The 11485-nt window shown below is 39.6% G+C and overlaps 4 pseudogenes; all 4 read right to left on the bottom strand.

The window, feature by feature from the left end:
- Positions 1–990: 990 nt before the first annotated feature.
- Positions 991–2808, bottom strand: LOC132507454 (cytochrome b-like; annotated as a pseudogene).
- On the bottom strand, positions 2129–6227 carry LOC132507531 (NADH-ubiquinone oxidoreductase chain 5-like; annotated as a pseudogene).
- A 657-nt stretch (positions 6228–6884) lies between these two features.
- On the bottom strand, positions 6885–8453 carry LOC132507452 (ATP synthase subunit a-like; annotated as a pseudogene).
- Positions 8454–8579: 126 nt separating this feature from the next.
- On the bottom strand, positions 8580–11011 carry LOC132507453 (cytochrome c oxidase subunit 2-like; annotated as a pseudogene).
- Positions 11012–11485: the final 474 nt, after the last annotated feature.

The raw sequence follows: 11485 nt of genomic DNA, 5'->3' as shown, positions 1-11485 counted from the left end.
TCAGTAACTGCATGAGACATGAGCAGTGGGCGGGTTGCCAGATCCCATCACCTGGTGAGAAGGATGGCAGGGAAGTGAACTGTGCTAGGATGTCCCACTGCGCCACTGCAGACATCTTGGCCAGAACATGTGGCCCAATAGAGTACTATGTCCTGTAACCATTAATTAAATAACACCTGTTGGTTGTGCTAGTCCAATCAAAAATACACACAGGTCCAGCTACAATTTATCTGACTGTGACAGGGCCTTTCTAAGGCCATAGCTGAGTCGGTGCAGGGCCCCCCCCAAAAAAATAAAAGATACCAAATGTATGAAATCTCAGTTATGTGTGAGCATGGGCTGATTAGTCATTAGTCCATCAAGATGTCTTATTTAAGAGGAACGAGTGGGCGATTTTAAGTTAAGATGGTCCTGAAGTAAGAACCAGATGTCTTATAAAGATCACCGTTAGCTACCCCCACGAGGTATGGGCCCGGTGCGAGAAGAGGGATCCCTGCCGAGCGGGTTGCTGGTTTCACGCGGCATGGTGATTAAGCTCGTGATCTAATGGAGCGGCCATAGGATATAATAGAAATAAAATTATTAGGGGACATATAATATGTACAAGTATGCATATTATGTAATATGTAAAATTAATGAAATTTAATACGAGCTTTAACTTACCGTATGGAAAATAAATGAATGCACAATAATACATAGCATGTACATATGAATATTTACAAGGAGAGACTAAATATTAATATGCATGTGTATATATGTATGTGATGCGTACAATAAAATGTTTTTAAAACAAATTACTTTTAATACTGACATAGTACTATAATGTTATGGTAACTCTACAATAAGCCTTTTTCAAGGAATAGTTTATGTAGAATTCCAGCTTTGGGTGTTGGTGGTGAGGTTTAATGTCTCTTCCTTGAGTCTTAGGGAGGAATGGGGTTCTTCTTTTCCGGTTTACAAGACCGGGGTATTTTGTTATACTACAAAGACTCTTCATTTTAAGAGTTTATTTTCAATAAGGCTGATTGTTGGTATTAGCACTAAGATTAGGAGAAAGTATAGGATAGATGCTAATTGGCCTACGATGATGTATGGGTGTTCTACAGGTTGGCCTCCGATTCATGTTAAGGTTAGGAGGTCTGCGATTAGAGTTCAAAATAAGAGTTGGCTAAAGGGTCGGAATATTATGCTTCGTTGTTTGGATGTTTGAAGTATTGGAATAAATATTAGGATGAGGATGGAAAGTAGTAGTGCTAGTACTCCTCCAAGTTTATTGGGGATTGATTGTAAGATTGCATATGCAAATAGGAAGTATCATTCTGGTTTGATGTGTGCAGGAGTGCTTAGTGGATTTGCTGGAGTATAGTTATCGGGGTCTCCTAGTAGGTCAGGAGTGAATAGGGTTAGTGCTAGCAGGGTTAGGATTAATAGTAAAGCGCCTAGGATGTCTTTGATTGTGTAGTAGGGGTGGAATGGGATTATATCTATGTTGGATGGGATTCCTGTGGGGTTGTTGGATCCTGTTTCGTGTAGGAATAGCAGGTGAACAGCTACTAATGCTGTGATGATGAATGGGAGGATAAAGTGGAAAGCGAAGAAACGTGTTAGTGTTACTTTATCTACGGAAAACCCGCCTCAGATTCATTCTACTAAGGTAGTGCCGATGTAAGGGATTGCTGACAAGAGATTAGTGATGACGGTTGCGCCTCAGAATGATATTTGTCCTCAGGGTAGGACATAGCTACGAATGCAGTGGCAATAACTATTAATAGTAGGAGTATGCCAATGTTTCATGTTTCTTGGAATATATGAGAGCCATAGTATAGGCCGCGTCCGATGTGGGCGTAAAGGCAGATGAAGAATATAGAGGCTCCATTTGCATGTAAATAGCGAATGAGTCAACCGTAGTTAACGTCTCCACAGATGTGTGCGACTGATGAAAAGGCAGTTGAGGTGTCTGGCGTGTAGTGTATTGCTAGGAATAAACCTGTTAGGATTTGTATGATTAGGCAGAGGCCTAGTAGGGAGCCAAAGTTTCATCATGAGGAGATGTTAGATGGAGTGGGTAGGTCAATGAATGCGTCATTGAGAATTTTTATTAGTGGGTGTATTTTTCGGATGTTGGTCATTAAGGTTCTTGTAGTTGAATTACAACGATGATTTTTCATGTCATTGGTCGTGGTTGGAGTCCATGTGAGAATAATGGCAATATATATTGTTTTTATTATGAGCACTATTTTTGTAATTAGTCTTGTGGGGGTTTCTTCAAAACCTTCACCAATTTATGGTGGTTTAGGGTTGATTGTGGGTGGTGCTATGGGATGTGGAATTGTTTTTAGTTTTGGGGGTTCGTTTTTAGGTCTAATAGTGTTTTTAATTTATTTAGGAGGAATGTTAGTTGTGTTTGGTTATACAACGGCTATGGCTACTGAGCAGTATCCTGAGGTTTGGGTTTCTAATAAAGTTGTACTAGGGGGATTTCTTCTGGGTTTGGTGGTAGAGTTTTTACTGGTGTTGTATGTTTTAGAGGGTGGAAAAGTGAATGTTGTATTTGAGTTTAATGGGTTAGGGGATTGAGTCATTTATGATACAGGGGATTCTGGATTTTTTAGTGAGGAAGCTACAGGGATTGCTGCATTGTATAGTTATGGCACTTGGTTGGTTATTGTTACTGGATGGTCTTTGTTTATTGGTGTAGTGGTTATTATGGAGATTACTTGGGGTAATTAAATAGTAGTATACTAAGGGTTATAGTGATGAGGAAAGATAGGAAGTAGACTTTGATAAGCCCTTTTTGGTTTGAAGTTAGTGTGGAGGCCTTTAGTTGAATGAGAGCTACCGTTTTTTGGTAGAATTGTTTCTGTTCAGGCTAGGTCTAGTAAGGAGGTTGCGAATTTCTGGCTTATTGTCAGGACTAGGTGAGGGGGTAAGCGATGTATGATTGTGGGGAAGTAACCTAACAGGGTAGAGAATTTAGTAGAGTCTGATGGATAGGGATATTTTAGGTTTTTTGAGTAGGTGTTAATTTCGAATGCGAGAATAAAGCCTAGAGTTGTTACTATAAGGGCTGTTAGTTTTAGGTATAAAGGTATAGTTATTATAGGGGTAGTTATTGGGGGTATGCTGTTGGAGAGGATGAATCCGGCAAAGATGCTTCCGATTAATAGGCGTTTAATGGGGTTAATCAGTATGGGGTTAGTTTCATTAATGTTTATGAGAGGAGGGAAGTGAGGTTGTCCTAGTAGAGTAAAGAAAACAATGCGAGTGCTGTAAATAGCTGTTAGGGAGGTGGCGATTAGTGTTAGTAGTAGGGCTCAGGCGTTGGTATAAGACGAAGTGGCGGCTTCAATGATGAGGTCTTTAGAGTAGAATCCTGTGAGAAATGGTATTCCTGTTAGTGCGAAGCAGCCGATGATTAGGGCAGTTGTGGTGAAGGGAAGGATTTTGTATAGCCCTCCTATCTTTCGAATATCTTGTTCATTATTTAGATTGTGGATGATGGAGCCGGAACATAGGAATAACATGGCTTTGAAGAAAGCATGTGTACAAATGTGCAGGAATGCTAAGTGTGGTTGGTTGAGGCCTAATGTCACTATTATTAGGCCAAGTTGACTGGAGGTGGAAAAAGCAATAATTTTTTTGATATCATTTTGGGTTAAGGCACAGATAGCTGTGAATAGGGTGGTGAGGGCACCTAGAGAAAGTATTATTGTTTGAATAAACTTGTTATTTTCTGTTAGAGGGTAGAAGCGGATAAGTAGGAAAATTCCCGCTACGACTATTGTGCTTGAATGGAGTAGGGCTGAAACTGGAGTGGGACCTTCTATTGCTGAGGGTAGTCAGGGGTGTAGACCAAATTGGGCTGATTTTCCAGCTGCGGCTAGTGTGAGTCCTATAAGAGGGAGGTTTGGGGGATTTTGGTTGAGTGTGAAGATTTGTTGTAAGTCTCATGCATTTGTATTATGTAGGAATCAGGCTATGGACAGAAGGAATCTGATGTCTCCGATACGATTATACAGGATTGCTTGAAGAGCGGCTGTATTAGCGTCTGTTCGTCCGAATCATCAGCCAATTAATAGGAAAGATATGATTCCTACTCCTTCCCATCCGATAAATAATTGGAAGAGGTTGTTAGCTGTGACGAGGATAAGTATGGTAATGAGGAAGATAAGTAGATATTTGAAGAATTGGTTGATGTAAGGGTCGGAGTGCATATATCATATTGAAAATTCTATGATAGACCATGTAATGAATAGCGCTACGGGCATAAATATAAGTGAAAAGTAGTCTGTTTTAAAGCTGAGCTTTAGTTTAAGGGTATGGATAGTAATTCAGTGTCAGTTTGAGATGAGTACTTCTTGATTAGTGTGGATAAATATTATTATTGGGATCAGGCTGGTGATGAAAGCAAAGAGGGTTATATTTTTTACATAATGTTGGTACTTGTTGTTTTTGTAGAGGTTTGTACTAGATGCTATGACAGGGGCGATCAGTATGAGTAGTGTGAGTAAGGTGGAGGAAGTGAATAAGTTTATTACTTTTATTTGGAGTTGCACCAAGTTTTTGGTTCCTAAGACCAATGGATTACTACTATCCTTTAAAAGCTTGAAAAAGCCACATTGTTAAGTGTGGAGCGCATGAATTAGCAGTTCTTGCAATACTTTTTCGGTAAGTAAGAAGCTTTTATCTTCTGTTTTTAGTTTCACAAACTAACGGTTTTTTTAAACTATACTTACAATAAAGAGGTCCTAAAATGATTTTAGGGTTTAGTGACAGGAGTAGGAGAGGGATAATGTGTAGGGCTATTAAGGTATGCTCTCGTGTAAAAGTAGGGGTAAGGTTATTAATATGGTGTGTGTGTTTGCCACGTTGTGTTATGATTAGTATGTATAGGGAGTAGAGGGCTGTGATTACAATGTTTGTTCCTATGAGGATGATAGTGAGGTTTGATCATGAGAAAGTTGACATAATTACGAGCAGTTCTCCGATCAGGTTAATGGTAGGGGGTAGGGCGAGGTTTGTTAGGCATGCTAACAGTCATCAGGTAGCTATTAGTGGGGAAAAAATTTGTAGGCCTCGTGCTAGGATTATGGTTCGGCTATGAATACGTTCGTAGTTTGAATTTGCTAAACAGAATAATATGGAGGATGTAAGGCCATGGGCAATTATTAAGGCAGTAGCTCCTATGTAACTTCAAGGGGTTTGGATAAGGATAGCTGCGATGACGAGTGCTATGTGGCTGACTGAGGAGTATGCGATTAGTGATTTTAGATCTGTTTGGCGTAAGCAAATAGAACTGGTTATGATTATTCCTCATAGAGATAATACAAGGAAAGGGTAGGCTATGTGTTCTGTTAGGGGGTTAAGAATTGATGTGATTCGTAGTATTCCATAGCCTCCAAGCTTTAGTAGTACAGCTGCAAGGACTATTGAGCCTGCAATGGGGGCTTCTACATGTGCTTTGGGTAATCAAAGACGTAATCCTTAAAGGGGTATTTTTACTAGAAAGGCTATTATGCAAGCTAATCATATGAAAGTGTTAGATCAGGAGGTTGATAATGGTTGAGCTCAGTATTGTAATAATAGGAAATTTAGGGAGCCTACTGTATTTTGTAAATACGTTAGTGCTACTAGTAAGGGGAGAGATCCTATGAGTGTATAAAATAAGAAATAGAGTCCTGCGTTAAGTCGTTCTGTTTGGTTGCCTCAGCGGGTAATAATAATGAGAGTAGGAATTAATGTGGCTTCGAATGTAATATAAAACATAATTCGTTCTATGGCAGTGAAGGTTATAATTAAGAGGATTTGTAGTATAATTAGTATTGTAATGTAGAGTTTTTTTCGGGCAAGTGGTTCTTTTAGGAGGTGAGATTGGCTTGCTATTAGTATCAAGGGGAGAAGTCATATTGTTAATATTAAGAGTGGTGCGGAAAGGGAGTCAGAAAAAAATGTTAGAGAGTAGTTAAGGCTGTTATCGTTAAATTGGTTAAGTAGAAGTAAGCTTGTAAAGCTGATTAGTAAACTGTGGGTTGTAGTATTAATTCAGATAAAGTTACTTTTTGATAGTCAAGTTAAAGGTATAATAGTAGGAACGATAAATTTTAGCATTGAAGGAGGTTAAGGTTTTGTACGTAGTCGGTGCCATACGTGTTGGAAACCATGACTAGTAAGGCTAGTCCAATAGCTGCTTCGCAGGCTGCAAATACTAAGAGGATGATTGGTATCATGTTGGCCAGGGTGAAGTGTGTGTTTAGGATTGTAAGGGCTGCTAAGATGAATAATGATAGTACTATGCCTTCTAAGCATAGTAATGCAGATATTAGGTGGGATCGGTATATTAATAAGCCTGTGAGGGATACTGTAAAGGCAATTAAAATGTTAATGTGGACTAGAGACATTTGGTACTTGTGAGTTTAGATCACAGTCTAGTGGGTCGAAACCACTTGTTTTATTTTAAACTAAGTATCATATTTATCTCATTCTAGGCCTTTTTGGGTTCATTCATAGGCTAGGCTAGCTGCTAGTAGGGAGATTAGGAATAGGGCCATAAGGAGTATTGTTGTTAGATTATTTGTTTGGATTACTCAAGGTAAGGGGAGTAGGCGAGCAAATTCTAGGTCAAAGAGGAGGAAAGTAATTGCTACTAGAAAAAATTTTATGGAAAAGGGTAGGCGAGCAGATCCTATTGGGTCAAAGCCACATTCGTAAGGGCTGGTCTTTTCTGCATAGACGTTTAGTTGGGGGAGTCAAAAAGCGATAAGTATGAGTAGTAAGGCTAGGGTTGTATTCGTCAGTAACGTTAATAGAAGGTTTATTGTTCTTTTTTGGGGTGTACCGAAACTAACTGATTGGAAGTCAGTTGTACTTGTTAATACTAAAAGGACTATGAACCTCATCAATAGATTGATACATAGAGGAATAATCACACGATGTCTACGAAATGTCAGTATCAAGCGGCGGCTTCGAAGCCAAAGTGGTGGTTTGATGTAAAGTGGAACATTATTTGGCGTATGAAGCAGACGATAAGGAAAGTGGATCCGATAATGACGTGTAGTCCGTGGAAGCCTGTGGCTACGAAGAAGGTAGAGCCATAGACTCCGTCTGAGATTGTAAATGGGGCTTCATAGTATTCTGATGCTTGGAGTAGGGTGAAATAGAGGCCAAGTATGATTGTGATGAGAAGAGCTTGGAGTATGTGTTTGCGGTCACCTTCTATGAGACTATGATGGGCTCAAGTGATAGATACACCGGAAGCTAATAGTACGGAGGTATTGAGGAGTGGGACTTCTAGTGGATTTAGGGGGTGGATACCCGTTGGTGGTCAGGAGCCTCCTAATTCGGGAGTAGGGGCGAGGCTTGAGTGGTAAAAGGCTCAGAAGAAGCCTGTAAAGAATAGGACTTCTGATAAGATAAATAAGATTATACCATATCGAAGCCCCTTTTGAACGGTTGGTGTGTGGTGGCCTTGGAAGGTACTTTCTCGGACAATATCTCGTCATCATTGGTATATTGTTAGGGTATTTGTTAAAAAGCTTAAAGTCAGTAAAATTATTGAGTTGAAGTGGAATCATATGATTAGGCCTGATGTTATAAGAAATGCTGAGAGAGCTCCTGTAAGTGGTCAAGGACTGGGGTTTACTATATGATATGAGTGGGTTTGGTGGATCATTATGTATTGTCCTGCAAGTATAAGCTTACTAGTAAGGTGAATACGTAGGCTTGGATTAGGGCTACGGCGAATTCGAGGATGACTAATAGAGTGAGGATGATAAATGTGATGAGGGCTGTGAATAGACTAATATTTATTAATGCAAGAGTTGCACTTCCGATTAGGTGTAGTAATAGGGGGCCTGCTGTGATGTTCGCTGTTAGTCGTACTGCTAGAGCTAAAGGTTGAATAAATAGGCTAATAGTTTCGATTATTACTAGTATAGGAATCAGGAAAGTGGGTGTGCCTAGTGGTAAAAGGTGGGCTAGGGATATTTTTGTCTTATTACGGAAGCCGATAAAGACAGTGCCAGCTCATAATGGAATAGCTATGCCTAAATTTATAGAGAGTTGAGTAGTGGGTGTAAATGAGTGGGGTAATATTCCAAGAAGATTTGTGGAAGCGATGAATAGGAAAAGTGAGATAAGTATTAGAGATCAGGTTTGTCCTTTGAGGCTATGTGTAACTATCAGTTGCTTTGATGTGAGTTTGGTTAGTCATTGTTGGATAGCGATTATACGGTTATTGATTAGTCGATTTGGTGTTGGGAATAGTATGGTGGGAAATATAATAATTAGAGTAGTAATAGGAATACCTAGTATAATCGGGATTATGAAAGGGGCAAATAGATTTTCGTTCATGTGTGGTTTCAAGGGGTTTGTTGTTTTTGTAATTTAGTGCACATTGGTTTGGGGGAAAGAGAATAAAAATGCTTTGAGATTTTTTGTTGAAGTAATGCGAAGAAAGTAAAGATCATAGAGAGAATGGTAAGGAGCCATGTTGATGTATCTAGTTGTGGCATATCACTAAGGGGAGTTTATAACTCTCAATCTTTAACTTAAAAGGTTAACGCTAGTTTAGCTTCTTAATGAAATTATAATATGGATGCAGATCATTTTTCAAAATTCTCTAAGGGTACTAATTCGAGAACGATTGGTATAAAGCTGTGATTTGAGCCACAGATTTCTGAACATTGTCCATAGAATAGGCCAGGTCGTGTTGATATTAGGGTTGTTTGGTTTAGGCGTCCAGGAATTGCATCTGTTTTTAGACCTAGGGAAGGAACAGCTCATGAGTGTAATACATCTTCTGAGGAAACTAGTATTCGGATTGTTATTTGTATGGGTAGGACCATTCGATTATCTACTTCTAGCAATCGTAGTTCTCCTGGTTTTAGATCCGAGGTTGGAATTACATATGAGTCAAAATTTAGGTCTTCATAGTCGGTATACTCATAGCTTCAGTATCATTGATGTCCTATTGTTTTTACGGTAAGGGAGGGATTGTTAATTTCGTCTATTATGTAGAGAATTCGTAGAGAAGGTAGGGCGATTATAATTAAGATAACGGCTGGGAGGACAGTTCAAATAGTTTCTACTTCTTGAGCGTCTATTGTACTAGTGTGTGTTAATTTGGTTGTAAGTATTAGTGTAATAATATAAAGAACTAAGGAGCTAATTAGGAAGACGATCATTAATGCGTGGTCATGAAATTGTAGAAGTTCTTCTATAACAGGTGATGCTGTGTCTTGTAAGCCTAGTTGGAAGGGATATGCCATGGAGATATACAGGATTTTCACTTGTGATTTAACTTTGACAAAGTTATGTAAGACTTTACTAATATCTCGCTCATAAAGAAAGACATAATGTTTATGATGTTGGCTTGAAACCGATTAGAGGGGGTTCGATTCCTTCCTTTCTTGAATATTTTAGGTTGACATATACCGGTTCTTCAAATGTATGGTATGGTGGAGGACATCCGTTTAGTCATTCAAGGTTTGTGGAGGTGAGGTCTACTGCTAATACTTCCCGTTTAGATGCGAATGCTTCTCAGATAATGAAGATTATCAGTATGACTGCTGTCAGTGAGATAAAGGAGCCTATTGACGAGATGGTATTTCATGTTGTGTAGGCATCTGGATAGTCGGAATATCGGCGAGGTATTCCAGATAGGCCTAGGAAGTGTTGTGGGAAGAATGTCATATTTACACCTACGAATATGATTATGAATTGGATTTTTGTTCATGTTGGGTTAAGTGTATAGCCTGAAAATAGTGGAAATTAGTGGACGAAACCTCCTATGATGGCAAAGACAGCTCCTATTGAAAGCACGTAGTGAAAATGGGCAACTACATAATAGGTGTCGTGGAGAATGATATCTAGGGATGAGTTAGCCAGGATAATACCGGTTAAACCTCCTACTGTGAATAAGAAAATAAAGCCTAGAGCTCATATTAGGGCGGGAGATCATTTAATACTTCCTCCGTGAAGTGTTGCCAGTCAGCTGAAAACTTTTACTCCTGTAGGAATTGCGATAATTATAGTAGCTGATGTAAAATATGCTCGTGTATCTACGTCTATTCCAACTGTAAATATATGATGAGCTCATACAATAAAACCCAGGAAACCAATAGAAACTATAGCTCATACTATTCCCATATACCCAAAAGGTTCTTTTTTCCCCGAATAATAAGTAACGATATGTGAAATTATTCCGAAGCCGGGTAGAATTAGAATATATACTTCGGGATGGCCAAAAAATCAGAATAAGTGTTGATATAGGATTGGGTCCCCTCCTCCTGCCGGGTCGAAAAATGTTGTGTTTAGGTTTCGATCAGTTAATAATATGGTAATTCCGGCTGCTAAGACGGGTAGTGATAGTAAGAGTAAGACTGCTGTGACCAAGACTGATCAGACGAAGAGAGGTGTTTGGTATTGGGTTATTAGCGGGTGGTTTTATATTAATAATAGTTGTAATGAAGTTAATAGCCCCAAGGATTGAAGATACACCGGCTAAATGCAGAGAGAAAATAGTAAGGTCTACTGAGGCTCCTGCATGTGCTAGATTTCCGGCTAGAGGAGGATATACAGTTCAGCCTGTACCTGCGCCGGCTTCAATTATCGAAGATGCTGTCAGTAGTAGAAAGGAAGGGGGAAGTAGTCAGAAGCTTATGTTGTTTAGACGACGGAATGCTATGTCAGGGGCTCCAATTATCAAGGGAACTAGTCAGTTTCCAAATCCCCCAATTATGATAGGTATAACCATAAAGAAAATTATTACGAAGGCATGAGCTGTTACTAGAACATTATAAAGTTGGTCGTCTCCGATAAGTGTGCCAGGCTGACCTAATTCAGCACGAATCAACAAGCTTAGACCAGTACCCACTATTCCTGCCCAGGCGCCAAATAGTAAATACAGGGTACCAATGTCTTTGTGATTGGTAGAGAATAGTCATCGGTTTATGAACATAGGTAAAATGGCTGAGTAGGCATTAGACTGTAAATCTAAAGACAGGGGTAAAGTCCTCTTTTTGCCAAGTCCTGTGGTGAGTAATCATTTTGAATTGCAAATTCAAAGAAGCAGCTTCAATCCTGCCGGGACCTTTTTTTTCTCGCGGGAGAAGTAGATTGAAGCCAGTTTACTAGGGTATTTAGCTGTTAACTAAAAGTTCGTGGGAGATGTATCCCTCCAATCTAGTGAGGATTTAGCTTAATTAAAGTGTTTGATTTGCATTCAATTGATGTGAGATATGGTCTTGCAATCCTTATTGGGCAGGGGTTAAGTAAAATTATACTTAACTTAAAATTATACTTGCTTAGGGCTTTGAAGGCTCTTGGTCTTATTTAACCTAACCTGGCCAGAACACAAGTATCCATGTCATGCCCAATGGTCAGTGCCAGGAGTGAGCCATCCAGGAATGGGGGTGGGATCTGAACATGGCGGCGGTGGTGGCTGCTGTGGCACTGAAGGGCCAGGGGGGCAAGAAATGCCCATGTC

This window comes from Lagenorhynchus albirostris, chromosome 16 (genome assembly GCF_949774975.1).
Source record: "Lagenorhynchus albirostris chromosome 16, mLagAlb1.1, whole genome shotgun sequence".
Lineage (NCBI taxonomy): Eukaryota > Metazoa > Chordata > Mammalia > Artiodactyla > Delphinidae > Lagenorhynchus > Lagenorhynchus albirostris.
The sequence above is the reverse complement of the archived record's forward strand: the minus strand, read 5'-3'. Positions and strand labels throughout refer to the sequence as shown.